At 44.8% G+C, this 20,428-nt stretch overlaps 2 protein-coding genes across 3 annotated transcripts in view; one reads left to right on the plus strand and one right to left on the minus strand.

The window, feature by feature from the left end:
* Window positions 1-20,428, minus strand: part of CMSS1 (cms1 ribosomal small subunit homolog) — a 410,349-nt gene that overhangs the window by 36,281 nt on the left and 353,640 nt on the right. The gene's annotated exons all lie outside the window — the stretch shown is intronic.
* The window catches only part of FILIP1L (filamin A interacting protein 1 like), a 342,688-nt gene continuing 341,463 nt past the window's right edge, over window positions 19,204-20,428 (plus strand). The window contains exon 1 of one of the 2 annotated variants that reach the window (XM_075335146.1): window positions 19,204-19,367. The gene's annotated coding sequence lies outside the window, so the exon portion shown is untranslated. The remainder of the gene's footprint in view (window positions 19,368-20,428) is intronic. The other variant, XM_075335144.1, reaches the window with a different exon arrangement.

Here is a 20,428-nt window from a genome sequence, read left to right on the forward strand (position 1 = left end):
ACAGGGGACCTGTGCAGTGTGTGCAGGCCCCAGGAGCAGGAGGCAGTAACAGGGAACCATGTCAACGGCTGTGGAGAGGAGAGGGAGGGTGCACGCTGGCCCAGACATTGAGTATGTCGGCGTCCCTGCAGGGATGCCGGCGTTATAACCCCAAACAAGAAACACTCCTTTAGAAAGAAAATTAGCACAAACTATACCCCTTAAATGATCCAGCCAATTTGACAGCCCCACGAAAGTTAGAACTATTGGAATCTATGCAGGTTCAGGTGTCCCTTAGTACGGTCACTTACACCAGGGGTAGAGTGGTGCAGAATGACTTGGATTGTATCGATATCCCACTGGGTCACTTGTATTAGAAGCATCTAATGCCTGAATCACAACTACGATGCCCTGTTATATGCCACGCCTTGCAGAGTATATATATATCAGGTTTTTATGTTAAATATTTTCTGGTTCTGTAATACAGTATTTATTTTTCATGTATTAATCTGTATTAAAAAAAAATTGCTGGACTTTCACGAAATTAACATGCACCTTAGCAGCAATAATCTGACTTATAACCTATCTTTTATATTGTATTAAAGCATCTAATGAGAGTGTGAAATTGTCATTGTGAATGGAGAGAGTGTGCGCAAGCATCACATATTGTCAATGATGGATCCTGCGCTATCAGGTGTGCACTGAGGTATTACTTGTAATTTAAATCCTGTCTGTGCTGATAATGAGACTTCTGAAAAGCACAAATCTAAAATAGCCCCAATGTCCAGTGTGAAAATTGCAAGTTTCTGATTTTTACAATTATATGAAAAATACATTTTAATATAAAAACTTGATTTAAACAAGATAATTATCTGATTATACATACACTTTAATTTTACTATCCCAACTGTCATAAAGCCAATGGTGCAATATGTGACAACTTTATATACAGTATGGACATGACATACTTATCTCACACATGCTGAAGCTCCAGCCATGGTTCATCATTGCCTTTGTGCTTGTGTTTTGTCTAATTTTGTGTGTTTTGCATCGTTTTTATTTGATTGCACCCAATTCATACTAAAATTGCAAGTTTGTTGTGAAGTCTATTTCATATGTGTTCTGCATTTTTTCTTTTTCTTTTGCGTGCAGAGTTAGTGATTCCAGATTTTTCGGCTAATTATTTATGTGCGAATTTGGAAAAAGTCGCAACATTTGGTGAAACTCCACTCTCGTTTCTCCCTGGTGTTTCTTGAATATGGCTTTTTTTGGTGTAAATTTTTAGAACATTTTGTACTAAAAAGTCACACAAACAGTTCAAGCCAGAAAAAAAGACCATTTATGACTTTAGGCAAAATTCATGAACCATGTGTGCCATTTTTAACAATTTTAATTAAAAAAAAAAACAGCAACGAATACTGCGAGACACAAAAATGAAAGAGGGACTTCAAAAATCCGCAAGTGGTGAATTGGGGCCATTGTGTTGTGGACATTTTTGGCTGTTTCAGCAGCTCAGCTTCTATTGAATTGAATAGGAACAAAGCTGCAGTACCTGAGAACCACCAGTACACAGCGTTTGGAGCGAAGGGTCTCTAGCTTTGTGCAATGTGTACGTCCAGCCACCGTGGGACCCGCTACTAATGGATCGGTCAGGATGCCAGAAGCTGGACCCCCATGGATCTTATATTGATGAAATATCCTAAGGATAGACCATCAATATCAAAGTCCTGAACGGACAACTCCTTCAACACTTCAAACTAAATACCAATACAATGAAATAGTAGTAAGATCTTATATGACGGCAGGAGAGGGTTTCATATTCCTTATGGGGGTCATTTTCCAGATCTCTAGTCTGTTCACAAGAGACACTTAAATACAAGCTTCTCCATTTTTACGCCTTCGAGAAATCATCACTTCCCAGCTTTACTAGGAAAAGGTCATCATAATAGATAAAACTTTACAAGTGAACTGCAAGTCACTGAGCGACGGTCACCAATGCAAATATACTCGGAGGGCTTCTCAGAAGAGTCTAAAAATGTCCTCTCCTGTATCTAAAACGGTCATTTCACCAGGCTAGGAATGTGCGCAGTGGAGAGCGTGTTACTACCATTCCCAGTACAGGCCTGAAGTCATTAATGAGTTGTGTGAAAAATAGCTGTCCTGTCACTGCTGATATATGTGACTATCTGAACACATCTGACAGCTCTTTTTATGGCCAGCAGCGAGACTTCATCATAAATAGTGCTGGTCAGAAAGATCTACCTAACCCATGTACATCATGTACAGAGGAAATAAAACAAGCTGACACCTACAGGAAAGAAGGTCTCACTTGTAGAGATGACCTTTATTTCTTTTCTTAGGCTGCCATTGTGTATACATCAGCACATTTAACTGTGTATGAGCAAAATGTCAAAACATTTTTAGGGCACATGGACGTCATAGTGTGGGGTTCTCACTCAATTCACTGCTCGAAGAGCCAGTGTGGAGAACCACCAAGTATTAATGACTCTTCCTGTTGCCGAAATGGTTCATTCTTGTATTACATGGATGACCAATCATACAGTACATAGCTGGTCACAGTTTACCCTGAGTGTAGCAACTGATTATTGGGAAAGACGCTGGACCACCCAGCATCAGTGATCCCATGCTCCTACATTTGTCTGAACGGTCCATCACTGGGAGAGCCATGCCCTAGCAGTCAATGAGCCTGGACAACCTCAATAAAAAGGACCTGTAACTTTTTCCGACATGGTGGTATTGCCAATATAATTACAAATCTTGAGTTATTTTTCTTAGAGTTCTCCATTAATTCAGTCCTCTATACTTGATCGTTGGGGGTCACAATTCTTCTTTTCAGAGGAAGCTGTCTCTACTAAAGATGAGCGAACCTTTGGAAGTTCGGTTCGGAGGGTAAAGTCAAACCTTAGATAAAGTTCGGTTTGTGACCCTGACTTGACTCGAACCTCAATGGAAGTCAGTAATTGGGCAGTTCGTGTCTCCGCCCACATGCAGCCAACTATAAGCTGAACACTTCTGGGGAGGGTGGGAGTAGTTTTTCCCCTAAAATTTTGTGTGTATGAGTGTGGACACTACATCTGATCACGCTGATTTTACCCCCAGTGCGAGCCGTTCAAACACTGCACGTAGCTCATACAGGGCTGAGCATCCATCATACTCAAGCACAGCGCTGCTCGCTTGAGTAGTTTGCACTCGTAACTCACTCGAACTTTGCTTTTTTGGTAGTGTGTTTCTGAACCGAACCTCATGTTCGCTCATCTTTAGTATCTACACATCGATTGGACAATGTTCTGTAAGGAGTCACCTAATGAAAAATCTCCATCCATGATGTCGTATAATTCCAATTTTACATGTTTGAAATTCACGGTCCAAGTACAGGAGATGAGGTTTGGACCAGCCATGGCTTCTCTGACCCAAACTCTACAGCCTCATAGCCACATAAGAGGCTGTTGAATTTAGATTAGGAGACTCAGGTGCAATTCAGAGATTAAGGTCCATACATGGACTATGACTGTCGGACATGTGAAACTGGTCAAAGGAAGAGAAAAATATCTAACGTCTAGCAAATTGTGACATCATTACTCATATGTTACAATCTAGAAAGTTTGGCATAACTTGTGCCATTTTTTTTACTCGCAAAGCAGTTCAATCATCTTACAGGATTAATGATACATCTCCTCCATAATTTACAGCAGACCAAACATCGGAACACAAAAATTAACCAGACTGAATTTTCAGTGATTAATCTATTCTTCATGAAATGTCATGCTGGAGGTCTAAACATTGGTGAGCACATTTAAAAAAAATGATGCTTTTCTTATTACATATACCTTCCAAAAAGAGCCCAACGGCACTAAAACAATAATAATTACTTTTACAGAACGTCACTTGTCTACGCTATTGTATGTAGTGAAAATGAAGTTCACTGATGTGTACTAGTCTGATGAAGGCCAAAAGGATCATTCAGCTGCTTATACGGTAGATACCTCTGACTTGTATATGGGAAGAGCTATCCCATTCCAGCGTCTGGCAAATAGACACTACAAACAAAGAGTTCATAGACGTAATTCTGCCTTCTTATTTTTACAGATAAAAAGCAGTACTGAGAATAATTCTTAAAACATGCAATCTAGAATCAGACATGTAAAGCTCCATCACTGGTTTTCCCTTCAGTTTTCTACACTGAAGGTGATGAAAAAAACTGCCTAATATCAATTTAACGAAAATAGCAAGCAATAGGTTATAAAGTCTGTGGATTATATCAAGTAGGCAAACGATGGGTGTCACAATCTGCCACAGATTAGGACACATGAGTGTAGTTTAAATCCTGTCTGGGTGGAGAAATAAGATTTTAATGTGAGGAGCAGATTATACTAATCAGATCAATGGGAGAGCACAATTTTAGAGACACTTCTTATTTTGTCTACTGATTTCAGCTGAAGTTTTGTATCTTTGCCAATCTGACCTTAAGGGTGCGCTCACACAAGCCGTATGACTCGCATGAATCTCGCATCGCATCATCTGGCACAGCCGCATACTCTCCGGACAGTAGCGTACCAGCTGCATAGAAATACATGCAGCCAACCCGCTGTGCAGCCGTGCCGGGTGATGTGATCCGATACTCGTGCGAGTCATATGGCTCATGTGAGCGCATCATAATGCCGGTGTCACACTTGCGATTGTCTCGGGCGAGTCTCGCGGTGCATCACCAGGCACGGACTCACACTCTGCTCAAAGGAGCGGGTCGGTTGCCTGCATCTCTATGGAGCTGAGAAGCTCCTGTGAGGAGAGTGTGAGTCCATGACGGGTGATGCACCGCGAGATATACGCGAGACACTTGCAAGTGTGACACCGGCCTTAAGGGTATGTTCCCACCTTACAAATACACAGCAAATTTCCCCCTGTGGATTGTCCCATAGCAATTCCTCTGTAGACTATAGACCGCATTTTAAATGAGATTTAAATTACTCCCTTTTCCTTCACTCTCCGGGAAAGTCAAATGACTGCTGCAGCCAATCCGTTATGTACCTAAGGCCCGTTTCACACGTCAGTGAAAAACACAGACGTTTTTCACTGGCGTGTAAAACACGCACATGTCCCTGCGTGTGCCATGAATCTCGGCACACGTGGGTTGTCTAAGTGCAATCCGGGCTCCGTTCTCCGTGGCCCGTGATTGCACTTAGAGATTCACTCACCTGCGCCCGCTCCCGCTGTCCATGGTGCTGATCGCTCCCGTGGTGCAGCATCCGGCCGGCGGTGACCCCCGCAGCAGCTGCTTCCGGGTCGGCTGTGTCGCGCATAATGAATATGCGCGACAATAATGAGCCGGCTTAGAAGCAGCAGGGAGGACGGGCTGCAGAGGACATCGCTGGACGCCGGGTGAGTTAAAATGTTTTTTATTTTAAAAGCACGTTTTTTTCTGGCACGTGTTTCACGGACCACACCACTGCGTGGCCGTGGAACATCAGTGATGCCAGAAAAAAATGGAGATGTCTCCGTGCAGCAATCACGCACACGCGGGTACGCTGCACGGAGACACGTGCAGTGAAAAATCACTGATGTGTGAGCAGACCCATTCATTATAATGGGTCTGCGTATGTCAGTGATTCTGGTACATTTTAAAAAAAAGCACAAACGTCCCAGAATCACTGATGTGTGAAAGGGGCCTAACACACACACACACACACACACACACACACACACACACACACACACACACACACACATGGGTAGTGAAAAGAGGGGAAGGAGTGACAGCTTTCTACAGGTCCCTGTACAGACTAAAAGGCCCTAGTATACAGCTGAAAAACACCACTTCAGACTTGGCTCCCTAAAAGGCAATTAAAGTGTTTCTCATACTTCCTGAAAGACCTGAGAAGAGGCCGCCACAAACTGCCAACATGGGGACAGGAAAATGTGCAGGAACAAACAAAAACCCAGAGTGAGATAAACCGAAATAAGGTACAAGGAAGTGGAACTGGGAGAAAAACAAAACCAAACTACAGCAAGCACTCAAAAGATAAATAGACATAAATCCACATAGAGATATAAGGCCTTGTGCACAGTGAGTTTATTTATGCAGATTTGGTGCAGTTTATCCTGCAGATTGTTGCCCAAATCTGCTTGTCCATCCTTATGCCACCAAAGTCAATGAGAATCCTGCAGTGCTGTGCACAAGTTGCTTATTTTTTTTTCCTTGCAGCTTTGGGTGCAGAAAATAATCTGCAGCATGTCAATTGTGTGCTTTTTTTTCCTCTGCTTTTATTACGCCTTCCAGCAACTGATTTCACAAAGAACACATGGCAAAACCCCCCCCACAGAAAATGCATGAAAAACGTACCAAAAAAACACATGCGTACTTTGGTGCAGAAAATAATCTACTCCTAATCTGCAGCATGTACGCAAACACTAAGGCTGGAAACACATCTATGCAAGTAAAATCGGTCCGACTGGGCTGAAAAAAACTCGGCTGATTTTAGTTCACGTTAGGTGCGAGTGCAACGCAAGTGCGATGCTATTTCTGAATAAATTAATGATTTGGCTCGCGTGTGCGACGCGTGTGTGTCGCGTTTGCGATGCTAGTTTCCTGCAACATCTTAACTAGATAAAAGTGATTACACATGTGTCAGTTAATTTACCTTTGGGAATGTGATGTCACATTCATCTGTTGAATATTTAATGAGCATAGTTCCTGCCACACTCACAAATGTGAACGCGTGTGTGATCCTACTTTTAAGCTATGTGCGCACGTTGCGTAAATACATGCAGTTACGCTGTGCTTTGTAGCGCAGCGTAACTGCATGTGTCCTGCGTCCCCTGCACAGTCTATGGAGATTGTGCAGGGGCCGTGCGCACGTGGCGTCTTAGAGCTGGAGCTGCAGGCAGAGCGCATGGAATCGGCTTTTCTTTTTTTTTTCTCTCTACGGACATTTTCTGCAGCGATTTGAAGCGCACGTGTGCTCTTCAAATCACTGCAGAAATTTCTGCAGGGCTAGTACGCAACGTGCGCACTTAGCCTTAATCCGCTTCCATAGGGAATCATTGAGACAAATGGTGTGAGAAACTCGCAAAAAAGCAGCATGCTGCGATTTTTTTCTCGGTCCGATTTGGATTGAGAAAAAAATCGCAGATGAGAGCTGAATCATTCACTAACATGTGTCCGATTCAAATGCGAGTTTTTCTCGCATTGCTCTACTGCGAGAAACTAGCAAGTGAGAAGCAGCCCTAAAGAAGCAAGGAATTGAAGTGAGAGGTGAACATACCGGTAGATAACGCAATCCAGAATGTGATAGGGCAAACCACAATGGGAAAATGAGAGCCACCTGGTACTAAGCAACAGCAAAAGGAAAAGGACTTGGGCATAAGTGTAGATTCTGGATTCAAAATGAGCCAACAGTGCAGAGCTGCAGCTAAAATGGCCAACAAAATTCTGGGATGTACCAAGACAAACATTGCATTGAATCTAGATCAAGAGATGTAGTTATTCCCCTATACTCTGCACTAGTCAGACCTCACCTGGAATACAGTGTACAGTTCAGGGCGCCCCAATTCAAGAAATACATTGATACATTGGAGCAAGTCCAGAAAAGAGCAACCAAGATAGTGGAAGGTCTGCAAACCATATCATATGAAGAACAGCTAAAAGAACTAGGAATGTTTAGTTTGAAAAAGAGAAGGCTGAGAGACAACTTAATAGCGGTCTACAAATATCTGAAAGGTGGTCACAGTGCAGGCGGAGCTACCCTATTCTCATTAGTACAAGGAAGTACAAGAAGCAATGGGATGAAACTAAAAGGAGGAGAAGGAGATACAGATTAGACATTAGGAAAAACTTTCTGGCAGTGAGGGCAGTCAGGGAGTGGAACAGGCTACCACGAGAGGTAGTGAGGGCAGTCAGAGAGTGGAACAGGCTACCACGGGAGGTAGTGCGGGCAGTCAGAAAGTGGAACAGGCTACCACAGGAGGTAGTGAGCTCTCCATCAATGTAAATCGTCAAGCGGAAACTGGATAAAACATATGGCTGGGATAATTTAGGAAAACTTGCACTCGCAGGGGGTTGGACCCGATGGCCCTTGAGGTCCCTTCCAACTCTACCCTTCTATGATTCTATGGTAAGGAGCAAACCGAGAACAGAAAACCCAGACAATAGAAACCATCAGCATTTGGACAGGGAACTTCCAATAAGCACAGAATTATTGGTAAGAGATTGTTCGGTCGTTCTCAGTTCTACATGTCATGTTTACAAAGGACAAGACGCTGCTGAGTACGATCATTTCTAAGCAAGTCTAAACATACAGTACCGACCAAAAGTTTGGACACACCTTCTCATTCAAAGAGTTTTCTTTATTTTCAGGACTCTGAAAATTGTAGATTCACATTGAAGGCATCAAAACTATTAATTAAAACATGTGGAATGAAATACTTAAAAAAGTGTGAAACAACTGAAAATATGTCTTATATTCTAGGTTCTTCAAAGTAGCCACCTTTTGCTTTCATTATTACTTTGCACACTCTTGGCATTCTCTTGATGAGCTTCAAGAGGTAGTCACCGGAAATGGTTTTCCAACAGTCTTGAAGGAGTTCCCAGAGATGCTTAGCACTTGTTGGCCCTTTTGTCTTCACTCTGCGGTCCAGCTCACCCCAAACCATCTCGATTGGGTTCAGGTTTGGTGACTGTGGAGACCAGGTCATCTGGCGTAGCACCCCATCACGCTCCTTCTTAGTTAAATAGCCCTTACACAGCCTGGAGGTGTGTTTGGGGTCATTGTCCTGTTGAAAAATAAATGATGGTCCAATTAAACACAAACCGGATGGAATAGCACGCCGCTGCAAGATGCTGTGGTAGGCATTCTGGTTCTGTATGCCTTCAATTTTGAATAAATCCCCAACAGTGTCACCAGCAAAGCACCCCCACACCATCACACCTCCTCCATGCTTCACGGTGGGAACCAGCCATGCAGAGTCCATCCGTTCACCTTTTCCACAAAGACATGGTGGTTGGATCCAAAGATCTCAAATTCGGACTCATCAGACCAAAGCACAGATTTTCACTGGTCTAATGTCCATTCCTCGTGTTCTTGAGCCTAAACAAGTCTCTTCTGCTTGTTGCCTGTCCTTAGCAGTGGTTTCCTGGCAGCTATTTTACCATGAAGGCCTGCTGCACAAAGTCTCCTCTTAACAGTTGTTCCAGAGATGAGAAGGTGTGTCCAAACTTTCGGGACTCAATCTGGTGACTGTTTGCTGTGAGGTCGGTTTCCTTCTCTGATGAGCCACAGCCTGTTCGGTCTCTGTCCAACTGCTGATGTTTCTCTTATTTATGTTTTTCTTCCCTTGAATACGGTTAGTCAGGTATTCTCACTTTCATATTTTGGTCTCTGCTATCACATCCTGGGTGGGGCTATTTATACTTACCTTGCACCTGCCTTCTTTGCTGGATATATTTCTAGGTATGTTTCAGCTCAGGAACTCCAGCAAGGCAACTAAGGAATTTTTGCCTGGTAGGCAGAGACTAAAGGCCCATTTAACGCAACGACATCGCTAACGAGATGTCGTTGGGGTCACGAAATTTGTGACGCACATCCGGCGTTGTTAGCGATGTCGTTGTGTGTAACCGCTCCGAGCGAGTGTTAACAAAAATACTCACCTAATCGTTGATCGTTGATACGTCGTTCATTTTCAAAATCTCGTTGGTCATTGTGGACGTAGGTTGTTCGTCGTTCCTGAGGCAGCACACAGCTACGTGTGACACCCCAGGAACGACGAACAACACCGTACCTGTGTCCTCCGGCAACGAGGTGGGCATGTCTTTCATGCAGCTGCTCTCCGCCCCTCCGCTTCTATTGGACGCCTGCTGTGTGACGTCGCTGTGACGCCGCATAAACTGCCCCCCTTAGAAAAAAGGCTGTTCGCCAGCCACAGCGACGTCGCTAGGAAGGTAAGTCCGTGTGACGGGGCCTAGCGATATTGTGCACCACAGGCAGCGATTTGCCCGTGACACACAAACGACGGGGGCGGGTGCTTTCACGAGCGACATCACCAACGATGTCACTGCTTGTAAAGCAGCCTTTACTGTGTTACTGCTCTGTGTTTGCCAATTCTTCATTCCAGCACTTTTCCTCGGTCCTCACTTAGGTTGGTGGAACGTTTCCTTTGCTTTAATTTATTATAACCCTTTTTCCCTCTTTGTGCATGTGCTTTCTCACCTTGGGTCCCCGGCTACACATGCACACTTTCAAGTCCAATATTTTCAAGAATGGTTCCATGTTGGCTGTGGCCCAATTTGGCATTCAAGTCTCCCATGACGCTGTGTAAGTCTTGTTTTGGCATTTTGGCAATTCCCTCTTGAACGTGATTGTAGACTAGTTAAACATCCTCCTCCTCTGCATCTGTTGTTTGTGAGTAGACTTGTTTAACTGTGACATGGACTGTCGCTCCTTGTAGTGGTTTCGAAATGACTGACAGCACTGTACTTAAGAACAGTGGCGGCCAATCCTCGGTTGAGAATAAAAGCGACATTGTTTCATCTTTGGTTGTTCTTGCCAAAATAGTACAGTACTAGTGTGACGCTCTGGCCGGGCCAGGTAGTCACAAATAGGGCCCCACATTACACCTGTCCCTCATAGGTAACATACAGCCAAACATTTAAACTGTAGTCACTCCCCTCAGGGCTTAATGGACACACCAGGGGGCGGAACCAGGCTGTTGGAAGACGCCCACCAAGGAGGTCAGACAGCCTGGGGCGGGAAAGTAAACAGTGCAGTTTCAGAGTTCAAGTTAGAGAGGTGTGTGGGCTGGAGCTGTATGCAGCTCCAGCAGAGGAGAAAACCCAAATTGAACAGGTGCCAGGGTAGGAGCCCTGGTACCTCTGGCTAGGAGGCAGATGGCGGTCTCCGTCTGCAGGAGCCGGGAAGACGGCTTGGTGGAACCGAGGTGGATCGGGACAGGGTTGTAGCCTGCCGGTACCGACCCGGGGAACCGACTCGGAAACCGGAGCACAAAGGGGGGTACTCAGACCCTCAAGCTAGGTCCAGAAGCTACTGGGGGCTAGTTAATTAACTGATTGGGTGGGCCAGGACCTCTAGTCCTGGCCGCAAAGTCCCGACTGAAGGCAACAGCCCAACGAGGGGGATAAGCTGCCACCGCCACGGCTTAGAGATCTCACGGGCCAGCGTCTGCGGGCAAAGGGCTCCTTAGGCAACAGCAAGCCGGGAGCGGACTCCTGAAGTTGCAAGCACAGGCAGTCCACCATCCAAGACAGGTGCGGGAGAAAGACAGAGACCACCAGCCGGGTGGGGGACCAGACTGCAGCCGGCTGCGGGCACCGACCACCATCACCTTGGTTTACCAGAGACTCGTGAGTTTACCATTAGTGAGTACAGCAGCACCCTCCGGTCGCCCATCTCCCTGCACCGCCAAACACCCCCGGGGCCACCATCCCTGCCCACGGAGGGGTTAACAACTTGCTGCCAAACATCTCCCCTGGGTGCCCCGTAACTGCAGCGGTGGTGTCCACCTTCACCACATCCCATGGGTGGCGTCACGAACGTAACACGGCTCCGGCCATACATCTACGTCCCCAAACCACAACCCCCCTTTCAGTTGAAGTGACCGCGAGACCCCCGGGTCCGGAGACCCTCGAGCCACCCACTGAAGGTCCGGATCCGAGCGGCTCGGCTGTCGAGCACGGGGCGGTACACTAGTATAGATCGCTCAGTGTGCGTAATTTTCCATGATGTGCCTGAATAAATGGACATTAAAACAGCCACCGATTGGAAGTTGTATAATGTCGCTGGTCAGTCCATGTAAATGGACTTTTAAAAAGTATTACTAAGGCTATGTTCACATTTCTGTTTTTTCGCATCAGTCCCCTGCGTTGCTTGACGCTTGTCACTGATGCGTTGTACAACAGGTGATAAGAAATGGAATTGATTGTCATGGGAAAGCGGATTCTTTTGGTATAAAGAGAGAGAGAGAACGATCAGCCTATCGCCTGGCGGCAGGCTTTTCAGCTAATCGCTCTCAAAAGCCGGACGCCGGGAGATCAGCTGATCAATCTGTAAAGCCAGCCGCCAGGCGATCATTTCATTTTAAAACATGAGTGTGGGGGGGTCACATGCTGGGCATGCTCAGTAAAACGTGACAGATTCCTGCACTGGAATCCGTCGCGTGATGCAGGAAAACGGAATCCTGCACCATAGATTTACATTATGCCTCCTGACGGATTCCAACGGAATCCTGCGGGGTGTGATTTTTTTGCCGCAACAAAAAACGTTGCATGCTGCGTCCCTCCCGCCCGACAGTAAACGACTGATGTGGACCACGGACCGCCCCCTTAGAAAGGAGGCGGTTCGCCGGTCACAGCAACGTCGCCGGGCAGGTAAGTATGTGTGACATGTCTGAGCGATTTTGTGTGGCACGGGCAGCGATTTGCCTGTGTCGCACAACAGAGGGGACCGATATCGCAGTGTGTAAAGCGGCCTTTAGCCGTACTCAAATTTTACCAGCATCGGCAACAGTTTTAAAATGTAACATTACTGAACTCCAAACCAGCTTTCTGCAGCAGTCTCAGAAAGTATCATCAATGAATTGCAATCCAAGCACAAGTAACCTCAGACTATATTATTACTGAGCTGTAACCCAGCTTTCCCAGCATCAAAATAAGTCTTAAAACATATAATCACTTAACTTTATCACCATTTCTAAAACATTGGTAAAAGTCTCAAAATATATAATCACGTAACTTTAACCCAGCTTTCCCAGAATAAAGAGCTTTCCCAGTGCACTAACCTGAGAAATGTGAAAGCTGGTTTACAACAAAGTAGTGTCATGTGCACTGATGTCATTATAGGATTCCTAATTTTTGCAATGAGGTGGTATGTATTAGGCTGTGTACACACATTGCGTTTTATTGCATTTTTTTAATTTGTTTTTTGAGTGCAAACTTATCACAAAACCTGAAGGGAATCTTCATACCAGCAAAGTCAATGAAAATTCTGAACGCTCATGCACACGTAGAGTATTTTCTCCTTGCAGATTTGGTACAGATGTTAGTCTGCATCATGTCAATTTTTAAAACTTTTTTGCTGCAGATTTCACCTGTGTCTTGGATAACCCATTTAATACCAGCCATGAGCAGCTCTTTCCACATCAGTCTAAGTGGAGGTCTGTGTCCATTACAGACCGAACGGAGCCCACGGCGGAGCCATGGGCAAAGTGACCCATGACTCACTTTGGAGGGCAACGAGGAGTTAACAGTGGGGAAGAGGGAAAAGCGCGGGCTATTGGGGGGGGTCAGAAATTTATGGGGTTGGTATGAAAGCAAGGGGGATGGTTTGAGTCTGTAGGGGTATATAGAGTCTAGGAGGGGGGGAGTGGAGACTACCATTGCAGCACGGGTGGCCACCAAGCAAAAGGTCCCACCCTCCCTTGTGATTGTGTGTGGCTTTCTGGGAATAATATGTCGCATTTAATAACTGTGATTGTCCTTTCGGCAGGCAGTAGTAAGGGGGGGGGTTCCTGGAGTTGGTGGTAAAATGGTGGTGGGGGTTATTCTAAACATCAGGTGGACAGTAACCCCCTCCTTTTTTCCTTTTAGAATGGTAATTATCTGGCAGACTTTGGGGCTCTCCAGGGTGGGGTCCCCTGGGAGTCGGTTTTAGGCCGGTGTCCCACTTGCGATTGCCTCATGTGTATCTCGCGCAAGTTTCGGGGTGCATCACCCGTCACAGACTCACGCTCTGCTCACAGGAGAGGGTCGGCTGCATAGAGATGCATGCAACCGACCTGCTCCTGTGAGCAGAGTGAGAGTTCGTGACTGGTGATGCACCGCGAAACTCGTGCGAGATACACGCAAGGCAATCGCAAGTGGGACACCGGCCTTAGGGAAATGTTTTTCCGGCAAGTGGTGTCCCCGAGCTGGTAGTCGCGGCTGGTTTTACCAATATTATTAGAATTTCTGCCGGATTGTTTGGAGCTCCAAGAACCCTCCTCGCTTAAAGAAAATAATTTACTGTTTTGTTTGTTTAAAGGCCTCGTTACACGCAACGACGTATTTAACAATATATCGCCGGGATCAAGGATTCCGTGATGCACATCTGGCATCGTTAGCGACGTCGTTGCGTGTGACACCAATGAGCGTCCGTTAACGATGGAAAATACTCACCAAATCGTCCATCGTTGACACGTCGTTCATTTTCAAAAAATCGTTGATCGTTGAGGACGCAGGTTGTTCGTCGTTCCCGAGGCAGCACACATCGCTATGTGTGACACCTCGGGAACGACGAACTACAGCTTACCTGCGGCCGCCAGCAATGAGGAAGGAAGGAGGTGGGCGGGATGTTACGGCCGCTCATTTCCGCCCTTCCGCTTCTATTGGGCGGCCGCTTAGTGACGCCGCAGTGATGCCGCATGAACCGCCCCCTTAGAAAGGAGGCGGTTTGCCGGCCACTGCGACGTTGCTAGACAGGAAAGTCCGTGTGACGGCTCCTAACGATATTGTGCGCCACAGGCAGAGATTTGCCCGTGATGCACAAACGGCGGGGCCGGGTACGCTCGCTAGTGATATCGCTGCATGTAAAGCCCCCTTAATAAAGGCTGATTTGGCTGATTTATCCAAGCAGGTGTCCTGTGTTTATTGGGGGAACTCGTGGAAAAATGGTTAAAAGGTAGGAGGGAGGCTGGAGGACTTTTGGTTAAAGATGTGGAGGAAGCATTTACAATAGTGCAGTCATGATCCAGCCACAGCCATCCATCAAGAATCACTCATCTCATCAGTCTAAAAAACCTTTGAAAAATCTCTCTGGAAACTCAACATCTGATACTTCTGGGTGATCCAGGGAGGTTGCAGTTCTGGAATATAACAGCACTGGAGGATAAAGTTCTCAAGTCTTACGTAGTCCAGCGGTTCCACTGATATTCCTTGATTACCTAGATCAAATGCTATGGAGTCTCAGAATGAACCTCCGTAGACTTTGAGCAGCAGCCACTTCCGGCTGACACTGCACTCCACAAGACCCGGCGTCTGTGATGAGCGAAAGTTACTGGTCATCAGAGTGATGATAAGTGAAGTTTTTGATATCACCACTCATTACAGTCGCCAGGTTACGCGGAGCGCACCGTGAGCGGCTTCTGGTCAACATCTATGGAGCCTCATTCTGAGGCTCCATAACCTTTGATCTGCATAATCGAAGAACATTGTAGGGATTGATGGACCATGTCGGACCTGGGAACCTGCTTTCTAAGAAAACTGATGAAGGAGAGACTGTGTCTTGTTTTCATTTCTCTCTTTTTAGGTTTACATTTTTTGGACTACGTCAAAGTCCCTGACCTATGTTGGACCTACATTTTTTTCTTATAAATTGGTGAATCAGGGAAAAAGTGAAAAAGTTGGAGAGTATTTTTTTCAAATAAACTATTTGTGTGTTTGTGTTCTTTTCTTTTACTTACTGGGTTAGTAACCATGGCAATTGGGAAGAGCCAAGGCAAAGCGCCAGAATCGGTGCATTTCATGTGATGTGCCGCTTCTGGAGCGGCTGCGGGCTTTTAGGTTGGGAAGGGTCAAATAAACATGGGCCTTCCCAGTCTAATTATACCAGCCCCCAGCTGTCTGCTTTACTTTTGTTTATCAAAAATAGTGGGGATGCCATGTCATTTTTTAAAAATTATTTCTTAGGATAAACCTGGCTAAACACCCTTTAGCGCCACATGAAAGGCACGAAAGTGTTTTAAGTTTATAATATGTAGGGGGGTAGCTGCATGATATCTAGCTATTCTAATTTATCTGAGACTTTATATTAATATTTTTTTCCTTTGAGATGTGTGTGTAATATTCACATGCCACACGTACTGTATGGTCCATGTGTAGGCCAATTTTTTTCTTGCACCCATTGCCTTGTATTAGCGAGTCTCGGCTGATATACGCGGTCATACACTGCATGCTGCGATTTATTCCTCAGTCCGATTACAGTTGAGGAAAAACTTGCAGATGAAAACTGCCTTATTAAATAACATTGGTGTGAGTGCAATGCGATGTTTCCTCACAGTAAACTCGCCGATTTTGATTGCAAAGGTGAGCGAACCCTAAGGCTGTATGTACATAGTGCGTTTTTGCCATGTTTTTTCTTGCAGATTTTCAGAAATCTGCAAGGAAATCCTGATGCCAGCAAAGTCTATGACAGACCTGGGCAAGGGGCGGCCCGCGGGCGTCCTTGCTGGCCGGTCAGTGATGAGGGCAATCTGACCTGTTGTCCGGAGCACCAGGCTCCGGGAGGCCCGTGGTCAGATTGCCCTCATCACACGCTGCGTGCCGGGCAGGGAACAGAGGATAGATCCTGCAGCGCCACACAGTGTAGGCAGCGGAACGCAGGAATCTCCTCTGTTCCCTGCCCGACACTTTTCTCTGTGACACACGCGCGCCCTGATATCGTCAGTACGGCGCGCGTGTCATTTGAAAAGTTCCCGCCCGGCAGGAGAAGAAGCTGCAGCGGCGGGGGGCCCGTACAAGAGAAGCAGCGGTGGGGGCTCCTAGGAATACAGTATCGGCGCAGCCTGGGCATGTAAAAGAGAAGCCGCTCAGCGGGGGGCTCGTACAGAGGTGCCTGAGGAGGGGACAATAAGAAGAGAAATGAGTGGTTACTAGTAACCTGCGGGGACAATGGGGGAGGGGGCGGGGGGGAAGGGTCTTAACTGTTAACAAATATTTGGGGTGTAGTGGTGTAATATATGGGAATGTAGTTTTACAGGTGTGGTATATGGGGGCTGTAGTGGTGTAGTATATAGGGGTGTAGTGGTGAAGTATAATACAGGTGTATATAGGGGTGTAGTATAATACTACACCCCTATATGCACCTGTATTATACTACACCACTACACCCCTATATACACCTGTAATATACTACACCCCTCTATACACCTGTATTATACTACACCCCTATATACACCTGTATTATACTATACCACTACACCCCTATATACACCTGTATTATACTACACCACTACACCCCTATATACACCTGTATTATACTGCACCCCTATATACTACACCTGTATTATACTACATCACTACACCCGTATATACACCTGTATTATACTACACCCCTATATACACCTGTATTATACTACACCCCTATATACACCTGTATAATACAGGTGTATATAGGGGTGTAGTATTGTAGTATAATACAGGTGTATATAGGGGTGTAGTGGTGTAGTATAATACAGGTGTAGTATATAGGAGTGTAGTATAATACAGGTGTATATAGGGGTGTAGTGGTGTAATATAATACAGGTGTAGTATATAGTGGTGTAGTGGTGTAGTATAATACAGGTGTATATAGGGGTGTAGTGGTGTAGTATAATACAATTGTAGTATATAGGGGTGTAGTAGTGTAGTTTATCACAGGTGTAGTATAATACAATTGTAGTATATAGGGGTGTAGTGATGTAGGTTATCACAGGTGTCGTATATAGTGCTGCAGTTTATTACAGGTGTAGTATATAGTGATGTAGTATATTACAGGTGTATATAGGGGTTTAGTGATGTAGTATATAGTGGTATAGTATATAGAGGTGTAGTTTATTACAGGTGTAGTGTATAGGGATGTATATTACAGGTGTAGTATGTGGCGGGTGTAGTGATGAAGTATATGGGGATTGTGTGTGTACATTGTGTGTATGTGTATATATATTATATACACACACAGTATATATATGCGTGTTTGTGTGTGTGTGTATATACACATATATATATGTAGAACCAAATTAATTATATTAGTCCGGCCCTCTAAAACCATCCCAATTTCTCATGCGGCCCCATGGGAAAATTAATTGCCTACCCCTGGTATATGAGAATTCTGAAGTGCTGTGCACACGTTCAGGATTTTTTCCTTGCAGATTTTTTTTTGCAGCATAATTATTTCTGTTTTTTCCTGCGTTTTCACCTATGAAAGCAATTAAAAAAAATGAATGACAAAATGTGGCAATTCGCGGCAAAAAAACACCTTTTGCACAGCATTTTTCCTACCAGAACATGCAGATTTGGGTGCAGATTGTCTGCAATCAAATCTGCAACGTGTGCACATAGCCTAATAGACCCAATCTGCTCCTTTAAATAGGGGGAAATAATTGAGGAGAGTGTTCTTTTAAGTAGCACGAAAACTTCATATAATTCTCAGCTAAAAGCTCTTTCTCACATAAGGAAGAGGGGAATAAGCTGCTGCCAGACACCTCTTGTACAGACTTATCTCCCATGAAAACAAAAGGATTAGTCATGTTAAAATTCGACATGCCTGACCCCTCCTCCTCCTGACATCTGCAATTGGCAGGAAGTCAGGGTACCTCCATACACATGAGTTCATCTAAAATTAGTAGAGTTTGCCAGCGTTGACCTAATGTGTGGGTCTACCCTACGTCAAAATGGGATAGACTTTTTTGTTAGATCCACCTAGACTGATTTTCTGCTATTTCCCTAAATAAGGCCACGTACACATTGTATTTCGGTGCTATCATCAGCACGTTTGCCGTGAATTTCTCCCACATCTTCCAGGATCCTTGCTAATTACACGCTTTTCACACATCCATAAACCATTTCAGCAGAAAGCTTCATTAACAAATCTTACTCAGCGTCTTCATCCTTTCTTAATTCCGTAACACAAGACGATAAAATCCAATTTTAAGAACCTGCGGAAAAAATTGTTCCTTATAATAAAATAAATTTTACTATGATTGTATTTTTTATCTACTTTTTTCCTGGTCAATATTATATTTCCAGAACAACGTCTGATAAAAAGCTGCGATTCTTGTCAGATACAGGGGGATGTGTAAAGTCACACGCTGGTAAGTGATTCATCCCTGACTCCGGTATCGCTGCATGTTAATAATGAGGAGGGTCGGGATCCTACATTTAGTCATAAGGTTTTATTCTTCACGCCGGTGAGAACAATGGAGATCTGACGCGAAATGTTTGTTGTTTAGAAACAGATGGCAAACTGTATTTTATCCCATTACAGTGCAGCTCTTCCTGGCTGGATGTCTCTGTGGATACGGCCAAGCTCCGAGGTCAGCTTTTTGACAGGGCCATCTGCCTACGGAGGGAACTATAAGAGGGTGGGTTATATTAAGAGCCAGGTCCAATGAGCAGCTAAGGGCCCTACTGACTGTCAATGCAGCTCTCACCCAGGCTCCGGCTGCCACACTTTGATGCCATCAGTGAACAGGGGGAATAAACGAGCAATTCTGAGGGGAAAAAAAGGGTTAAAACGGATTATTACAGACCATACAAACAGCAGGAAGGGGTGACAGTTTCATCAATTTGCCGACTACCTCTACATATGGATTTGTCTTAGATCTGAACTTAATTGGCATCTCCAGTAGAGGTAAGTCCTTACTTATATTCTTATCCTATAATGTATGGACATAGCAGAGCTGAAGTTGTCGTTTCACATTTAAGGGCTCTATGGTTGAGATACTCACTAGATTTATTCTTTTTGTGATATTAACATGTCTTGTGCAGAATGGCAAATACTTCTCAAGTTATATCGAAGTGCAAACTAAACCACAGGGTACGGTAATAATGATGCATCACCTGCTGGTGAACTACAACTACCTGAAATGTCAGAATCTGTTCATATGAATAAGTCCCGACTTGAGTGCATGTAAAAAAAACTTTGGAAAAATTGCATTTATTTGCAGTTTTACAGCAAATCAGCAAGGTATGAGTTAATTGCAGTTTTGCAGGTAAATATTCTGAATAATTTCAGTGAGTTTGCAGTAAAAGCACCAGCCGCTCAGTGACTGTAACCTTTATGTATTTGGCTTGCAAGCTCTTAGGAAAAGGCAATTTTATGCAGGCAGGTGCAAGCTCCTTGGGTTACTTAATATATGAATAATGAATGTATACATGATAAAAATCCTGGAATCATGCATTGCTTTCAATATGAAAAGTATTAGATTGTGTACATAATGTGAATTAGTAAGGAATAAGCTCTGGACGCTTGTGACCTGTACATACTGCAGAGGCTGATCAGTATCCGCACAGCAGAGTGTGAAACGTGAGACGAGCTGCAGAGACGCAGGATACATTGATTTTCCTTACACATATCTACGTTACCATCCTCGGACGTGGTGTGACATATGTTCATAATGGGCTTATATGTAGCAGGGAAATGTGCGTAATCCACAGCACATGAGGATGGATATCAGCACTGCAGCGCGTGTGCGGCATTTACAGTGGGAAGAAATTGGCCTTGGTAAGGTCACTGAAGAGTTCACGTAGGGGTAGTGTGGTGCGCAGCCAAGAGCCGAGAGCAATTCCACCACAAATGGCTGGAGGTTTGCAAGTTCTTGACTATGCGGCTTGTACAATTCAATCCCAATCAAACTGTGGGGAGAATGTAAAGAGTAACCATCATTTTAATTTTAAAATATAAAAATTAGC

The sequence above is a fragment of the Anomaloglossus baeobatrachus genome, chromosome 2 (genome assembly GCF_048569485.1).
Source record: "Anomaloglossus baeobatrachus isolate aAnoBae1 chromosome 2, aAnoBae1.hap1, whole genome shotgun sequence".
Classification (NCBI taxonomy): domain Eukaryota; kingdom Metazoa; phylum Chordata; class Amphibia; order Anura; family Aromobatidae; genus Anomaloglossus; species Anomaloglossus baeobatrachus.